Source organism: Poecilia formosa, unplaced genomic scaffold (genome assembly GCF_000485575.1).
Source record: "Poecilia formosa unplaced genomic scaffold, Poecilia_formosa-5.1.2 Scaffold153, whole genome shotgun sequence".
Classification (NCBI taxonomy): domain Eukaryota; kingdom Metazoa; phylum Chordata; class Actinopteri; order Cyprinodontiformes; family Poeciliidae; genus Poecilia; species Poecilia formosa.
The window spans coordinates 1,072,434-1,086,028 of record NW_006800092.1 but is presented as its reverse complement, the minus strand read 5'-3'; the positions used below and the strand labels follow the sequence as shown (position 1 = coordinate 1,086,028).

Genomic DNA, 13,595 nt, shown 5'->3' with positions numbered 1-13,595 from the left:
AGCTGCAGCCTAAACAGGCGCGACGGGCTGACAGAATTAGTTTGAAAGGATAAGTTTGAGCTTTTGAATAAACTGCAGCTGCATCTCTGAGAACTGAGCAGCCAGTCAGTGTGTCCTCTCTCCATCCTTTACAGAACACACAAATGAGGACAGACTCATTACCCAAAAATATAAACATCAAAGTTTTTCCCAGCATTTATGATTGATTAGCTCCGCATTAGCCGAAGGGCTAATTAGGTCTCCGGAGTGCGGCTCCTGTTATTAGCACAAACTTGTCACCGTGCCACAGAGACGAGTGCATTTCCGTCCCCTCAGCCTGGAGCCAGGTGGCCTTTGTTTGTGAGCTGCAGACGTTCTCAACAGCACTTTTTCCTCTGAAGACCTATCTGCTCTCTGTGCTCCACTTAAAACCTCGAGTCTGAAAGCCGCAGGGGAGATGAAACACACACAGACAGAGGAAGTGGTGGGGGAGGTCACTCTAGTGCAGACAGTTTATGGTACGACACACACACACACACGCACACACACACACACACACACACACACACATGCATACACACTGCATCACAGACGGGGCTGTGTCAAAACACAGACTCAGGATGCCTCAGCCACCACCAGCGCTGTGTTTGTGAATGTGCATGCAGATGTGTGCATTAGTACCGTGAGAGAAGGAGTCAGTAGCTCACGGTTCCTTGTCGTTATTTTTAACCAACACTGTGGTGGCTGAATGGGGAAGTGCGTCCGTCTGGTTTAGCGTCTTGCTTAAGGCTCACCGATCACCTCTTTCTGCAGCTCTGAGAAAGAGAGAAAGAAAGGAAACGGCAAACAGAGAAAAGGGAAAGGAGCTCTACTTTAAAATTAAATGCATATGCAAAGCTGCTACTACGTGTTTTGATGCGAGGCAGAGCGCCGCGCTGTGTTTAACAAGGTTTTCTATAAAGTCAAGTGTGTTGCTCTGCGAACACATCCAACAGAAGGTGAAATGCGAGTCTGCTAATGAGCAGTGTGTACGAGCTCCGTGCTAAGCCCCCCCGACACATCAACACGCGCGCACACACACACACACACACACACACACACACATGCACGTCCTGAGAGATGAGTGTGGAGACAGTAGTCCCAGTGTGAGAGGAGTAATTAGAATCCCATCCATTAACACAAACGGCTGCGGAGGAGGACGAGCAGCAGGTGTGTGGGTGTCTGGGTGGGTTGTGCACCAGCAATGCACGGGTGCCATGCGAAGACGTAGCTATATGCTAATGACGGCGGTGCACGGTGACCCTAAAGTATGGATGCATCTGTTACAGGAACTAGGCAGCAGGTGTGAACACAGTTACAAAGAGCGAGAAACCATGTTCAAAGACATGTTTGTTTACACATTCAGAGGCAATGAGGCACAGAGGAGGAAAAGCTCAAACTGCTTCTCTCCGCAGCAAGTAACGGGTTGGTAGTTCCTCACAGCCAGAACTCTAAATAAATCATGTCTAGCTTAGCACGTCTGTCTGACAACATCATTCAGAAGTAAGTTTTATCTGGTTATTATGCAGCATTCGAACGCGTGCTTTTAGACGGCGCGCACCACCGCGACGACGACTTCAAAATGACTCCAACGTTTAAGATCAGCACATTTGCTAAGAGCGCTGATGGCAAGTTAATGTTCTCTCCTCACTTCAGCTGCTAATCTTTTAAAAACGTTGTGAGAGCACAACAGTAAAACTACACACCAACAATTTTATTCTTCAAATGTTAAGGATGTTTAATATGACAGTGGTAAAATACAAAATAGCTGTGTGGATTTACTATACTATCAAACACAACATAAGTGCTACTCTAATTTAGATCTTCACAGCGTTAGTTTGCTCAGAAAGTAAAATGTTATCTTTCTTAGTTTCTTGTATCAAATAAGATAAATTAAAATGTGCAGAGATAAGTGCAATTCCTGGTTACTTGAGAAAAGAAAGGATATGGGTAACAGGCCGTTTTTCAGTGGATTCATAAAGGTTTATTTTTTTTAAAATGGAGAGTCTGTTCAGATACATGCTGGACAGATGCACCTTGTGGACAAAAAGGGAGGTTCAGTGATGAGAGCCTTCGACGATCCTTCAGTAGTATAAAATATAACTTCGTAGTTTGTTTTTATAAATATTGGTCTCACTTTGCCGTGATGCACAGTTCCTCTCAGAGGTTTTACATCCAATCATCATCTGTATAAATGTCAAAAGACTTTTGGTCTTCTGATGACTTATTTCATAAAACTATTCACACCTCTAGAAGATTTAGGTTTAAAAAAATAAATTATTTCACCAACTTGGATTGATATTAATATTCTGAAGTGGCCCAGTCAGAACTGAGCGTTAACACCACCAAATGCAAAAATGGTCTGTTGTGTAATTGTGGACTGTTAATATCTGTTAACATGGTGTCCATGTGGCCGTTTTCACTGCGAGTTGATTTACTCCGCTAAAGTCAGCGAAAACAGATGGTTTATGTTTCAGATGGTAAAAATATAAACACAGTTGGGTGTCTCAACAGGACAATGATGCTACACAACCTTTCAAAACTGTCTAGTTAATGTCTGGTTTGGTTCTATCCAAGCTGGGTGTGTCTCCATTGGCTGCGTGTTCCTCTCATACGGGCAGGAACGTGGAAACAAGAGGACCATAAAGCGCACAAGAGGTGTGGTCGACGTCTGACAATGTCATTTTGCGCATGACTCTGTACGCTCTCTTCCACAAGTCCAAGTATAAATAAATGAATGCAGTCTGCTGACAATGAAATTGCTTCCCGTCAAAACGCAGTTTGTGCCATCTTTGAGGTGGTTCCCGAAACCAATGAAACTAACCGGTTTAATAAGAAGATTGATCAAATAACCAAAGAGAATAAGGCCAAAATCTTGCTGGTGGCTCCAAAAATTATGTTTGAGGTGCAACTGCATTAGGGACATCTATCTAAATATTATTTTTGAGACTGCGTGTATGATTTTCTCCCTGGCTGAATCAGACAAAAAAAAAAACTATTTTGTATCTAGGCTGTCAAGTAAAAATCACTGAAACTGAACAATGAATGATCATTAAACCCTGAAGAAACAAGTGTGTAAATATATAACTTAAAGCTCAAAGTTCCACATTTCCTGTCCGTGGTGAGTATTGAAGACGTCTATTTAGATTTGTGCAACACTGACGTGAATAAAGTCAGTCAGTTCTGTGTCCTGAATTAAAATAAACAAGTAAATAAGCAGAGGATGTTTGTTTTATCTCGATTCATCCTGGTGCCTTCTACATTTGACAGAATAAAACACTGTCACTAGCTAGCCACTACTGAATGTAGATTTCCAAACATCTCCGTAACAAAACTTTTAATATGAAGTCTTCCCTGCATTACATCCCACTTTAGAAATGACACCAACTTGACAACATCCACTGCCGTCTGTCTGTTTTTATCCGAGCAGGGTGTGTGTCTGAGGAAATCCAGTTGAACTGATCTCCAATTAGCCCCTAGGGAAGGCTGGATGAGAACACAGGATGATGCAACATGTAAATGCCACCTGATGGGATTTTCTTTACTCTCCTTATAATGAGATCCCATTAGCTTAGATTTTCCCACAGGATTTAGAACCAGTAATTCGGAGGATTACTGCTCCCTTGATGAGGTCAGGAGGTTTGTAGGATGGAAGTCTTGCTAGAAAAAGTTTTTTTTCTTCTTCTTCTTCTTCTTTTTTTTATTGTTGGCCCTGCTGTGGAGACACCTGTGGGAAAAACCCACCAGAGTGACTTCACATGCAAATTCATGCTTCCAACCTGGAGATACTCGTCAACTTCTCCAAAGACCATAGAGAGCTGAGAGGGTCTGATCGTGTGAGAGAGAGAGAGAGAAAATGAGTGAAAGGAAAAGCAAGTGAGTGTGCGAGTATGCTATATACAAACCACAGCTTTGCTCCGTGCTGTAATTTACGCTGCCGCCAAAACCGCCGCTGCTTCTGCTGCTGCGGCAGAGGTTCAGCTCCACTGGCTGCTTCGCTGGCTGAGGCGGGTCGGTGCTTGTAGACGGGGGCTGTGTTAACCCTCTGACTGTTTGTTTATCTTGCAGCCAGAACCGACCATTAAAAGTGGGCCCTCAGTCAGAAGCACAAAAACAGACGCTTGTCATGTTCGAGGGCTGTAATTGTAGCTCTCGCGTGATGTTTTTATTTTCCCTCTGACCTCTTTGGATAAACTCAAGAAGCCACTTAACATTGGGTTTGGCTTGCCAGATCCCAGAAAGAGAATTACGCGACATGCAGTGAAAGGAGACGCGTCGGTTTCCCCTCCCTTCTTAATTCATGGGCGCGCTTGATGTCACTTTTCACTGTACTCCTTGCCTCAACTTCAGACCTGTTGCTGTATCGCCACATCTTAGCGCACTGCCCCTTATCAACAAGCTAAAATCAGCACCTCTGCAGGTTTGTTGAATGCTACCACACAGGATGTTAATGCTTTGTTTACTGTGAGGAAGGCCATCTTTAAATTAACCTCGCGCAGATTGCTACGTGCGTATAACAGACCGGCTCCACATGTGCAGGGACGTGGACAAAACATAGCCTATGCTGCAACGTCCCTCCAACATAACTGAGCGTATTCTGCCTTACATCTTTGAAATGTTAAAAAAAATAAAAAAGGTTGGAGGTTTCAAGCTTCATTTGTGGTTCTCTTTGACAAAGTTGGGGGAAAAAAAACACCGCCTGTCTTTCCTTTCCTTCCTTCCTCTTTATCTGCATCGTTATCTGCTTAGTGTCATGATGAAATATGTCATTACAGTTACATAAAAGCTGGTGCTTTGTGTTTTAACCACTGCAAGCCAGAAAAAAAGGCAAAAACATTAGTGTAAGAGAGAAACAAAGGAACTCAAGAGAAGAAAGAGAAGAAATTGGCTTGGTTTCCATTTTCAGTGTGACAGACGTAATTGACAATTTTCAGCAAGGCCAGGGGAGTTTCATCTGGTGCAGCCGAGGAATTAAGCGAGATTAAAGGTTAAGACGGGCTAATTGCTTCAGTAAGACACCCAGACAAGTTCAATACTGTTGTTACACCGTCCCACAATCTAACAGAGGAGATTATAATTGTAAAACTGCAGCTCACAGAAGGTGCAGCGGAGAGAAAAATACATATTTCACCAAAATAACTGGCTGAGAGTTAAAGTCACAGGAACAAAATCACTTCAGGTTTAAGAATTAGCCTAAAATGTTAAAATAATATGTGGAATATATCATTAGAGATGCATCTCACTTCAGGAACAATAATTTATTGTCTGAATATGCATTAAAAAAAAAAAACTTCGGAAATACAGGCAAAAGTGTTATTATTCTCAAAAACTGAAAACTACAAATGGTGCATTGTGTAAGTTATAACATCTATAAAATGTCTACCATAATGTCCTAAAGTCTCCAGTTCCCGAGACAGTGCTTATTATCCCACTAAAATAATAAGTGGTCATTTTTAAAACTGGTGCAGCACCAGAGTTATGCTCTCAAAATTCAAAAAGTGCAACCTTGTCACTGATAGTAGAGTTTGAGTAATAATTGGTTCATTCTTCTCATTCCTCCTTATCCTCAAATACAATACCAAGGTCTCTCTATGACAGCATGACAAACACATCTGAACTTCACCTGCAACCTGAAAACATAATCTGACAACATCCAGCCTGACTGTACAATTTGGAGGTGTGCGTATCTCCTCAGTCAGAGCCCTACTCCACAGGGAGAGCACCACGCCAGTCTCTACATTACTTGGGTTTGTACAGCTCTTGACTCTGTGAGTCCTCTGATCTAACGACATTACAAACCCAGAAGTTTATTGATGTGTATTTTTGCAGGTGGACGCATTAAGTACAACAGGCCTGATCGGTAGCATTTGAAGGCTGATGAAAGTTAATGCACTGCGTCTTTTCTTAAGCCACGTGTCATGGCTAAGCCTCCTGTGCTGTTACCTGGACACAGATGGATGTCATGATTATTGACTGCAATAATTTCATCAGGAAAGTTTTGTGCGCTCGGGAACTCTCACTCGCCCAGAAAACCTCTCAACGATCACAGACAATCCTCCCTGAGGATCTCTGTCAGAGAAGTGATGCTGGATGCTAAATATATGCTAATGCATATATTTGACGAAATATTCTCTCTCTGTTCTGCAATGGCCAGAACAGAGACACTATCTTGCCTATTTGAGTACATACTCACATAGCAACCTTAACCTGTTTGTTAGCAAAAGAAGTGCATTCAGAACAGACCTCTAGTGATTTGTACACAAAGTTGCCCTGGACAAAATATTTAGCTTGTTTCGATGAGAGAAATTTGGTCGTAATTAGTTTGCTCAGTCCAGCAAAACCAGTTGGGATTTCTGTGATTGTTTAGCCGATCTTTGGGTTGATTTATTGAAGTTCCCAGTCACGTTGTACCGTTTTTACTCTAAACCTTAAAAAGCTGTTTTCTGTAACAAAGCACTGAATGTTAATAGGTTACTGTTCTAGTTGCTCATCTCTAAAAAGTGATCTAATGTGCCGATGCTCATTTTCTTTCTGACAGCTGTTGAAATTTAGTTGGGGTTTTTTTGTGTGCTTGGGTTTTATTCAAACAGCTTTCCTTCTAATCTTTGTGCTGCTGTCTTCTAGCCTCTGTCAAGACGTAATTCATGAAAGCCGCAGTCGTTATATGACTCATAATGTTTTAAATACCAATCACTTGACAGAGCTCCCAGTCACTGTTTATTTATTTTAAACCTAAAAATGAAATGTGGCATGTGCTGGAAAAGCTGTTCTTCCTGTCCCCGGCTGCTGAATTAATGTTTTTGGTGCTCGGCTCATTTAATTACCAACTAATTTAGGGATCTTGTCACCGTTTAGCACCTGCCCGGTCTGCTTTTGGGTCAGATAAATTTGTATTTGTCTTTAATCCTCCTTCTGTGAGGGGATAAACGGCTTTAAAATGTGCTGCTTTGGTCCAGATGTTGGAAGAAGGGTTTCAGTCTGACTTGTTCATAGCGAATTAGGAGGTTGAGCTTTATTATAGAGAAGTAGTTTCACTTTTAGATATCCTGGTACGTCATATATACCAATAAATCCAAACCATGTCGAGATATTTCACCCAGCCATGCTGGACACTACTTCCTGTTTAAGTCATTTCTTTCCACTGTGACCACATGCTTGATCAGTTTAGCATTTTCACATCCTATGATCATCCAGCTTTGACTGTATTGTTTAATTACTATCAAATTGGCTTGTGTGCAGCTGGATTTGAACCTGTGTAAATGATCAGATGATGTAACTCGATGTAATTTGAGCCCATTTGATCTTTCAAAGTGCCTTAAGATGTGATGCGTTACGAATTTGCACTAAATAAACGGAACAAACGAATCCATGGCCGGCTGGTTTTTAACGTTGTGGTGCAGTGTTAGTCTGATGTGAAAGTGACCTCTTCTTGTCAGCAGAGTGAAGTGTATTAGCGTTTAAAGACGAGCTGTTAGGCCAGCGGTGAAAACTCATCGTCCTTTTCACACAACGGCACGTATAAAATCAAAGGTGTTGAGTTAAATCCAAGTCATTTTAGAGGAATGCTATGTTTTTTTTGTTTTGTTTTTTTATAACGCCTTTAGAGCTGTGAGTCGGCATCATTGTTTGGTCACCAGTGTGCCATTGTGTTCAGTGTGTGACAGGCAGGCCTGGTAGATGGGCAGACGCGTAGGGAGTGGTGCCACTGAAAAGCCGCAGTGGCATAAACGATGAGCTGTCAAAGCCAAAGGGTAAATTGCTGTGGAATAAATATATGCTATGTGTGGTGGAGGCCTAGCCAGGTCATTGTGGTGGGTGTATTGTGTGGATGGAGGAAGCCACAATGGTGAAGCAAGTCTCTCTCTCTGTGTGTGTGTGTGTGTGTGTGTGTCTGCGTGTGTTTTTGTGTATCCATGCAGCTCTGTGTCGTGCCAGCGGAAAGTGAGAGCAATCCGCAGATGTTAATAGCCTGAGCTCGGCTTTTGAAACGTCCTTTGAGTGCTTGTTGTTCTGGAAGCTCAGAAGTTTTCTTCACTGACTCGGGTTTTCACAGCTCCTCATCTGCGGTAAGCTCCACTCATCAGTGAACCGGGAGACCAGGATAAAGAAGAAGAAAGGCCCGGATTTGCCTCTCGGCGGCATCGAATAAATAGCGGCCCTTTTTGGTGTCCCACACCGACCACATTTAGAGCGGCCCTTGTTAAACCTCCACCCTGTTCTCGGGCCCGTTTAGATCTCCTGACCACCCAGTGACTGAACACAGAGGCTCAGGGAGCTGGCGAAGGCGAGGTGGTTGTCTGAATGAGACCGCAGGCCGATTTGGATGGCTGTTCCAGCCTCCTTAGCAGACATTCGCTAAGGCTTCATTACAGGCCTGGGAGCTCAGGGCTGGACCACACTGTGTGCATGTGAATCGCTGTTTATCTGCAGTCAGTTTATATATAAATACGCACTCATTTAGTAAAGTGTGCAGGCTTTTTTCCTAGCCTGCGCCTTTTAGATTTGTTCTGATGCAAATGTACTTGCGGCTTTATTTATTACGCATTTAAATGTAATTATGAAATTAGCAAACTGTTAATCGTGTGTAAATCCTGTCGTCACTTGAGTTTGTTAAAGAAAAACACATCCGTGTAGCTTTAACTAGAGCTGGGCAATGAAGCTATTACATTTCATTTGTAAAGAAATCAGAATTTTTCTTGGTTTTCCATAATCCAGAGTGATGTCAACACGCCCAGGGCAGCCATCTTGTTTGACGAGTCTGTTGTACAGCTTCTGTTTATTTGGACTTTGAATTCAGGTCAACTCTACAACAGAATATTAGGGCCAGGCCAAGATTATTTTCTTTTTTAAATTACAAGAATAAAGTCATGTTACCACCAGAATAAAGATGTATTATAAAGAGAATAAAGTAGCAATTTTATGAAACTTCCAACACAAACAAAAAGAAATTGGTAACACTTTATTTGAAGGGGTGTGCATAAGACTGAATACTGTCATAAACATGACGTAACACCTGTTATGAACATGAAGGAGTCTTCATGACTGTCATTTGGTAAATAAGAACACCTTTAATGCAAAGCTGAAACTTTTAATGGACTTTGAATGCAACTTTTAGTACAACTTTGCATTAAAAGTGTCACTATTTACCAAATGACGCTTCATGGCAACAGCCATAAACGTTCATGAAGACTCCTTCATGTTCATGACGGATGTTATGTCATGTTTATGACAAATAAACTGTTATTAAAAAGGAAAAATGAGAAATGTTGAGCATCTTGTGAAGTTGTAGTTTGGATTATAATTTTTTTTCCCAGTAACAGAAATATTTAATCTTTTGACAAATCAGCATCAAATTTTTATCAGAACTTAGTCTATTTTGAAGGAAGACCTTCAGAAATGGTCATGTCAGATCCTGATAACTAAATGTTTTCTCGGAACGACTTTTCTCATAATCTTAAGACTTTTTACAGGTAAAATTGTGTCATTTTAATGTTTATATTCTAGTGATTAAACAAAAGTTCTTGCAGCTTGGTCCTAATGCTCTATTGTACAATACACTGAAGGAATCTTTCAATAAAAGCTGCTTTATGAAAATGTTTTCTGTCATTTGTGATTTCTTTTTTAGAAAACAAAGCAAGTAAAAAATGAAAAAAGAGAGTTTTATCATTAAGCCATGTCGTCCAGCTCCAGCTTTAGCTTCTTCCTTTTAATGCCAGAGTTCAGACCTGGCATTAAATCACTGTTCTTTCATGTACCAGAAAAACAAAAAACAAAAAAAAAAACTTGAGTCTCTTTAGGCTTAACTGTGCTGCGTTTCAAAGAAAATGCATGATGCGCCACCTGACTGTACAAAAACAAGAGCGCACCATCAGACCCCCGGGGCCAAGTGTCGATTTAAATGAGACCGCGTCGGGCCCTGATGTAGAAACCCGGTGCCCGTACAATGACGAGATGATACATTATTCACACGTCAGAAACAAATGCATGTACATACATACATGTGAAGTGGATGCAAATAGCAGGAGGCGGCGAGTAACCTGCCAAGAATGACCTCCAAACGCGGGGTGAGTGTGGCTGTGCGTGGTTAGAGTCTCAAATCTGGGCTGGGTGTCACTCAGCGCTGTCACTCAGTGTAAATGAATTTGCTGCAGGCATCCTGAGGGTCAAGGAAAAGAAGCCCTCCTTCCACAATCATCAGTTTTGGAAAGTAACCAAGTCCCAGCAGCTTTGAGTGCATTTTGAAGCATTTCGTGCAGCACAAACATTTGCATGAGTCATACCGCACTTCTTTAAAGACTTCATTTCACACTGGACTTTCAACCTTATTTTAAAAGTATTTTAATGAAAACTTAATGGCAAATTTTGAGACTAATTGACTCTCAGCTATGTTTTTCACTTACTGGAGATGGATAAAACGTCCTCCACCTTTTGAGATGCCGTGACTAGCTGTCTGGGAATTTGAAAAAATTGAAAATAAGTTATTTTAAAGACGTTCATTGCACCTTATAGGATTTACAACCTAACTTTTTAATTTGTTGTCGTGTACAGATGAAATAAACTGTTGATTACATGTGTAATTACTGCAAACTTGGTAGATTAAAAATGTCCAGACACACAGCGGCAATCCAAAACATGACCCACTTAAAAATTCAAACCTGCCTTTACTTCCCATGTTTGTTCCTCCATTTCCCCCTTAGAAGCTTCCACTGTTTTTGCTTTTTGGTCATATTTGCACGTTTTAGCTCATGAAACCTTTTAATTCAGGTACGGCCAAAAGCAGAAGTAGTTTTCAAACGATGATTGCATTTATTGAGAGGGGGGAAAAAAAACGTTCCAAAACAACTTGAATCCTGTGTGAAACATTGATTGCTTGCTAAACCTAATAATTTGTTGTGCTGCCTTTGGCGACAACAGCAGCCATCAAGGGTTAGTTAAACCAGGTACTAAGTCTTTCACGTTGCTGTGGGCAAACTATTTTCCTGTAGAGCTGTTTTAATTTAGCCACGCTGGAGAGGTCTTAAGCATAAACTTTGACTTATAGTCAGACTTTGACTAGATGACGAGAAAAATCTTTTTATTCAATTTGAAGCCATTCTGTAGCAGAGAGGTCATGATCTGATGACCAGATTTGATCTTTTAGAGTGTTGTGGAAGAGAGCAGTATTCATGGGTTAATTTTGCACAGCATTCAACAGACTTTTGCTTAATTAGTCCAAGGAATATTTTCCAAAAAGCCTTAGAGATCATCGGGATGTTTCAGGAAATTTCAGACGAGCCTTGGGATTCTTTTTATCAGCGGCTTTTCACCTCTCACATGGATGCAATTTCTGTCCAATCTTTCTGGTCTTGGATAACGAACGCTGACCCTCACTGAGTAAACGAGGCCTGCAGCGCTGCAGATGCTGTTTTGGGTTCCTCTGTGACCTCTCGCATGAGTCGTCGATGACCTCTGAGTAATTTTGGTGAGCAGGAGTGGGAAGGTTCGCCTCCGCTCCCTCCATGTTTCCTCCATTTGTACGTAATGTGGTTCACTGGAGTCCCAAAGCCTTTCTCTAGATCTGAAGACGATGTGCTGCTTTTTGAGATCTTTTAGCCCATTTTATGTTGTCATGTACTACCTGAGTAATTTTCTTTATTTTTACAAGCCAATCAGGCCTGCGTGGTGCTGGGGAAATTAAACTAAGTTTTCTAACTACAGTTAATTTAACAAGAAGGGCAATTGTTTTCCCACACAGAGCCAGGTTGACTTGGATATCCTTTTCACTTTTAATTGCTAAAAAGCTGAATTAGAAAATTTGCATTTTTACTCCTACAAAGTTAGTCTGCTGAGCTGAATCGCTTAAGTGCTCCAAAAAGCGAAAACAGAAAATCTCCCTGTGAGATGGCAAACACTTTTCTACTGACTGTTGCCGTCTTCATTGTTGTATTCCTCAAAACTGGAATCATTTATCTGTATTTCTTTCATCCCAGCGTCCTCCCTCTGGGTTTCCCAGGGGAGAAGTAATGGGATGATGGGTGGGTGGGCAGTCAACAGGACTTCTACCATGCAGCGGCGGCGGCCTCTCTCACCTCCCACCACCTACCGAAGCAATCCATCTCCATAAGTACAGAGTGGGAGACCGCAGCCCTCCTCAGCGCTTCTAGACCAACATCCATCAACATAAACAATGCGCTTAGAAAAATGCACACCCAACGCAGCCTAAGCAGGAGCACAGAACGCAGCGAGGACCCGAGAAACAATCGGCAAGGATACGCTGCATGGCTCATATAATTCATCATTATTGGCTGCCTTATTTTAATTTGCAGCCAGCTTGCCAACGTAACAAAACAACACGAGCAGAAATAGACCGAAAGGCACACCGAGCATCTGACTACTCCCACATCAGCTCACAGTCCAAACCTTTGTAACCACTTCACCTCAGCAGACACCCACACTTGAACCGGAATGATCTCCTCTTCTTTTTTCAGAGTCACTCTCTCCGTCTCCCTCAGAAAAGCCCACATACAATTTGTCCTTGCAAAGCACATCTAACGGCGGCCTGAAATCAATGTCTAAAAGCCGACAGCCCCTCTTTGCCTCGGAAAGCTGCAGCCTGGTTTCAACAGCGCGGCTTTAAATCACAAAATTATTGGGTTTTATGAGTGTGATCTATGTGAAAATAATTGCTAATGTTCCAAGAGTAACCAGTGGAGAGGCGGGTAATGGGGCAATTTATACATTCTGATTGTAATACATGGAAAGCTTCCAGGCCATCTCCTCACAGTTTTATGGCTGCTCATAAAAACAGGCCAAGCAGCCCAACAGTTGCTGTGATTAAAATCAATACTGCTCCGGGATTATTGCAGCTTCTGCTGCCGCTCGTTTGTTATGCGAGGAGGGCGGCTTTAAGCTGGAAATCAGCAACGCAAATTAGGGAAATTTGGAATAAATAAAGTTTGACTTTGAAACCAGTTAATTTGATTTGAGTTTGGGCTCTAATATCTGAAGCCCAGTCTGTGGAACAAATTGAGCTAAAGTCCATTTCGACGAGACTCTGTTTGTCTAATAAACGCGCATAGATGTAGAATAAGTACAACCTGACAGCGACTGCGGCTAATCTAATCTCTATGACAGATTCGGACAATATTATCTGAACCAATCTAACTTGTTAGCTCTACCTCAGGCAGATTTTAGCACATGTAAATAAAAACAAAGCACAATAATTTCAGTTTGTACAGATCTTGTATTAACATGCGTTATAAATGGACAGTTTTAAGAACGGTACTCGTACCTGACAATAAAATCTGTCGTTTCATTTACAATACCGATTAGGATTTGAACCCAGAACCTTCTCACCTCAAGGCAGCAGTGCTAACGACCGCTCCACCGTGCTAACAATAACAAACCCGTCTCACGCCTGAAGATCTTAGCTGAACAATTAACTTCAACAAGTCAATATTTCAGTAAAATCACTGCACCAGTCATCTGATCTACAGTATTAAACTGTATCAACTCAAGTTGCCTCCTTTTGCAGTTTTTGAGTACAAACATTAATGAGGTTAATCATACAGCCCAACCAATGTGACATGATGGAGAAC

General features: G+C 41.7%; 1 long non-coding RNA gene across 1 annotated transcript in view; it reads right to left on the bottom strand.

The window, feature by feature from the left end:
* Positions 1–664: 664 nt before the first annotated feature.
* Positions 665–13,595, bottom strand: part of LOC107837576 (uncharacterized) — a 77,383-nt gene continuing 64,452 nt past the window's right edge. Inside the window, exon 3 of the long non-coding RNA XR_001663603.1 lies at positions 665–794. This is a non-coding gene — a long non-coding RNA (uncharacterized LOC107837576). The remainder of the gene's footprint in view (positions 795–13,595) is intronic.